Here is a 5,042-nt window from a genome sequence, read left to right as displayed (position 1 = left end):
GTTGTATATATATTGGTCAAGTACACGTTACTAAAGAAGGGTACATTCATTTTTATAATTCACAATTCTATTTCTCCTTTTGTTTCTCTTTCTCTCTTTCTCCTTTTTTCCGTGCTTCTTGGCACGAATCTAACACCTCTATTATAACCTAATTCTAGCCTATAATTTTAATCAACACTAACATTCACCTAATCCCAAACACCACCACTACCGCCACCACCGCCACCACCGCTACTCCCAGACCGGTCCCAAATCGCCAATTTCTTCCCGACAAAGAATTGAACAACCCTAAATCCCAAATTAGCCTGCATTTCCAGTTATAAATAGATCGCACCTTTCAAGCTCCAATCCGAGGACGTTATCGAGTTCCCTATCGCAAGAACTTGCCAGCCTTTGATCCTCGCAAGACCACGGAGCAAATCGGAGGGGTAACCGGAAACGGACACTACAATCCACCGTTCCATCCAAAAATTTGCAAACTTCGATGCCATATCCCGAAGGGGAGCTATGTTGTTCCAATCAACGCATGGGAACGCGATCTTCTCGAGGTCATGTGCTTGCTTCTCAAAGCAAAGGTGCGCGGCTGTGTTGTCGACATTGCGGAAGAAGAAGAGAGCGGCGATGATAGGGGTGAGGGCCACGACGTCGACGATCTTATAGAGATTCTCGGAAATCCACACCGAGAAGTCAAGGTTCTTCGTCTCCGCGAATCGATTCGTTGGAAGAGATCCATTGGTTCTTGAATTAGGTTTGGAGTTTGTGGATTTGGGAGCTGAAAGCTCTTGGACTAACATTTGAGAGCATTGAAACTCAAATCAAAGTGTTTTTATGTTTTGCTAATTTTGTTAAGAGCTTGACTTGAAGGTGAATCAATTTCAACACCACTTAGTTTGGTTATTGAAATGCAAACACTATCTTCTTCCTCTTCCAACGTGAATGAGTATCTCTAAAAAGTCAAAAGATAAAACAACAAAATGAATTTTTTCCATTTTTACAAGAAAAGGGATCTATGGTTGGATTCTGATGAAAATAGAAGAGAAGGTACGAGAATAAACAAGGTTTTGGATTTGATGAGTTCTACAATGTGTGTGTTCTACGTCTTTGATGATGATGATGATGATCGACAGTGGTGGTGGGATCGAATGTGCGGGATAGTGTTCGGGAGCAGTAAAGGTGGTAATGCGTGGTGCTAGGGATGATGATGATGGCTATAGTGATAGTGGTAGTTGTAAGGACGAGTCTAGACAATATTTAGTAGGGGGTTAATATTTTTTTTTTTAGTTTTTTATTTTAATAAAAATTTAAAATAACTATATATATAATTTTAATTAAAAATACCAACTAAGATTTAGAAGTTATTTTCTATAAGATAATTGAATATTTTGTGTATTAAAATAATTAAACACAAATACTTTTAAACTAACTTCAAATGTTATAAATATAGATGGTTGTATATTTGTATTTAAAATTTTTAACTACTATCCAATTTTTTTTAGATGTTTTCTGTAAAATTATTAAAAAATATATTATATTTTATATGAATAATTTAAATCACAATCATAACTTATGCGATAAAAAATTAATAATAATATTACTAGAGTTGAAATGAATTAGAATTTGTAACTTACATAGATAATAATTGAGTTTGACATTTTTTTTATTCAAAGTCATCTATTATTGAATCTGTATTGAAAGTGGCTGTAATTTTTTTTTTAATGTAAATGACTAAATTATCTGAAAAAAATTCGTCTACTATTTTATTCCAAAGCCTTGGTTTTAACAATTTTTATTGCCAAAAAATTTTTTTCTATTGTTGCTGTAGATACTGAAAAAGTCAAGACATTGCAAATCAGTCTATCAACCAAATGATAAGTTCTTGATTTTCTTGTTTCTTTCAATCTTTGACATAACTTAAAAAGTGTCCCAACATCTTTTAAATAATTCGGTATATCAAATGCATAATGTTGCAATTGAGCATTCAAAAGAATCTTTTCATGATTAGAAAAATTTGAAGGATAAAATTTTTCAGCTAACTTGCATATATTCTGAATATTAAACAACTTAAAATTGTCTTTAGGATCCAAAGATGAACTTAAAGTCAAAAGTTTCATAGTTTTCTCATTGAATCTACTATTTAACTCTTGTATTTGGGAGTCAATTGTTGCCAAAAACACATCTACCCGATAATGATACTCAACTGTTATCTTTGGTTGACGAGATCGACATCTTCCAACTGTGTATTGTATACTCATATAAGGGATGTCAATTTTATGTTTCTCACAAAACTTCTTAACAATCTCAAGTAAATTGCACCAACCATTATCTCTCAATTTTTGAAAATTATTTTTGATGTGAAAACAACATGCATTGCATTCAAAATATCTTGAATTTTTTATTGTAATGCTTGACACAAAATATTAATAATTCGCATAATTTCTTCCATCAAATTTAATAAAAAAAATTCAAACGAGAATAGCACTTTGTTGACACCATAAGCCTCACCTCTTTAAACAGAAGTTGTGCCATCATTAATAATGTTATTAAGAACGGTTTGAGTAGCTGCAAACATTCTTATCATGATATAAATAGAATGAAAGTGAGAACTCCATCTTGTATCTCGAACTCTTTATAAAGTGCCCACTTGATTTCCGCCCTGACCTGTTTCTAGCTCTTCATTGGCAATCAATTTTGCATTTTCAATTTCTTGAACTTCTTGTAGTTGATCATGTCGTTTGCAAGATACACCAAAAATATTGACAATAGCAGTCAATTGTGTGAAAAATTCATGAATTTGAAGTACTTCCCTTGAAGTAGCCACCAGTGCTAACTGCAATCTATGACCAAAACAATGGACATGATATGCTTGTCGAAAATCATTGAGAAATAAAGCTTGTAAACCATTCCATTCCCTTCTCGTGTTGCTAGCACCATCATACTCCTGACCTCGAATGTTTTCAATTTAGAGATTATAAATAGAAAGCACAGACACCAATTCTTTTTTTAAAGTCAAGACACTAGTATCACTAACATGTACAAGATCAAAGAAGCGTTCACGAACAAAACCATCCATATCAAAAAATCTCAAAACAATAGCCATTTGTTCTTTTTTAGATTCATTACGAGTTTTATCAATGATGATACAAAATTTGACATCTCCAATATCTTTTTTATTTGAGTTTCTCACTATTGTAGCAAGACATATAGAATTTCCTTCCGGACATCGCTTGAAGTATATTTAGCAAATCTAGGAGCATTTTCTAAAATAAGCTTTTGAACACTACTATTGTAAGACCCCAAAAACTTTAACAATACAATAAATTTACCTCGATTATATGAACTCGAGCTTTCATCATGGCCTCTATAAGCACAGCCTTGAAAAGTCAACTATCTAATACAGTCAATAGATGCTCTAAGTCTACGTCGATTATTCTCAATTTTCTCTAATGTTTGTCGTTTCATAAGTGTATCGACATGTTGTGATTGCTTCATCAAATCTTCACATGATTTCGTTGCCTTGTGATGGAACGAATTGGGGCCTTTGCCAATGTGATTCAAAAGAGGACAATCTATTTTACTATTTACCTTCTTCCAATTCCTGAAGCCGTTTTCAATGAAGGCATTTGAACCTGTGTTTATTGAAGATTCCTTAGCAAATAGGTAGCATGGTAAACAATATACAATATCATCTTTAATAGAATACTCTAACCATTAAGGGTATAATTCAAACAAGAAGCTTGAAAACGACATGACTTGTATCTCTCGAGAATGGATCATTATCAAGTTTTGGTTGATTCGGTCCAACTTTAAGATAAGCTTGACGAATTTCATCTCTTTTACTTGGATAAAACTTCCAAATCATTGGTTGAATTTCTGGATCTCTTACCAAATGGCATGCTTCCATTTGTTTAGGATTAAGTCGTGGGCGCTTTGACTTTGAAATATCTTGTTGAGGAGCTAAAGTATTTATGTTTGATAACTCAAGTATTGAAGAGGTTGATGTTGATGTAACAATATTAGAAACATCTTCACTCTTCTGGCTAGTCTTTTTTTAAAAAAAAAAAAGTGTCTATTATTTTCATCTTGCCCATGATTCAACTAAATTTTTACAATTGAAAATTTACATAGATAAATATTATACAACTTAGCTGAACTCAATTAATTTTTTTTTTTTACAAATCAATAATATCAATATCACAAATAATTAATAATGAGAGAAAAACAAATTAAAAACAATATATGCTAGGTTAACATTATAATTATATAATTATCATCTTTAATTTCTTTCAAAAACTTAAATTATTATTATAAGATTATAAATTAGATAAATAAATAAATATATAAATTATTCAAAAAAATAGCTTATAAAATAAAGAAAAATAAGAGATGATAATGGGAGACCAAAGACTACTTACTATCTTGTAATGATAATAGAAATATAGAATGTTTTGTTTCTATTTAAAAAAAGAGAGAAGAACTGCTGAATTGAAAAAGTGATTTTTTGCTGCTACCGATTCAAATTCTCAAAAAGAGTAGCGATCCTTTTAATATGGATTAGGGCTTTCTTTTTTACTTGTGCTAATATGGCCCATGACCCAAATACTTATTTCAAGTTCTTTGCTCCACCTTGAGTTAGGGATTATAGGAGGCCATGCATTTTTCAAAGGAGGACTCAATTTTTTTTTTTTTTTTAGGGAGGGAGGGGGGGGGACTGCCTCTCTTCCATAGTAGGAAGTTTTGCGAGGCCATGCATTTTTTAAAGGAGGGCTCATTTTTTTCTTTTAGGGAGAGGGGAGGGGGGACTGCCTCTCTTTCATAGTAGGAAGTTTTGCCCCTAGATAATTGGAGGATAAGAGTGGTGGTAAAATTTAAAATTGGGAGAGTGGTGGTATGCGGTAAGGTATAAAATTGAACCCTATAGTCCAATTAAAAATTTTTTATTAGGAGTAGAATTTACTATAAATAGAATAATAGTGATAGAATCAAGTAACCAAGAATTGAGTAATTTATATTCTTCCTTTTTTGGAATTCCATCAATATTGTAA

This window comes from Arachis ipaensis, chromosome B9 (genome assembly GCF_059453495.1).
Source record: "Arachis ipaensis isolate K30076 ecotype BB chromosome B9, ASM5945349v1, whole genome shotgun sequence".
In the NCBI taxonomy this organism is placed as follows: Eukaryota; Viridiplantae; Streptophyta; class Magnoliopsida; order Fabales; family Fabaceae; genus Arachis; species Arachis ipaensis.
The sequence above is the reverse complement of the archived record's forward strand: the minus strand, read 5'-3'. Positions refer to the sequence as shown.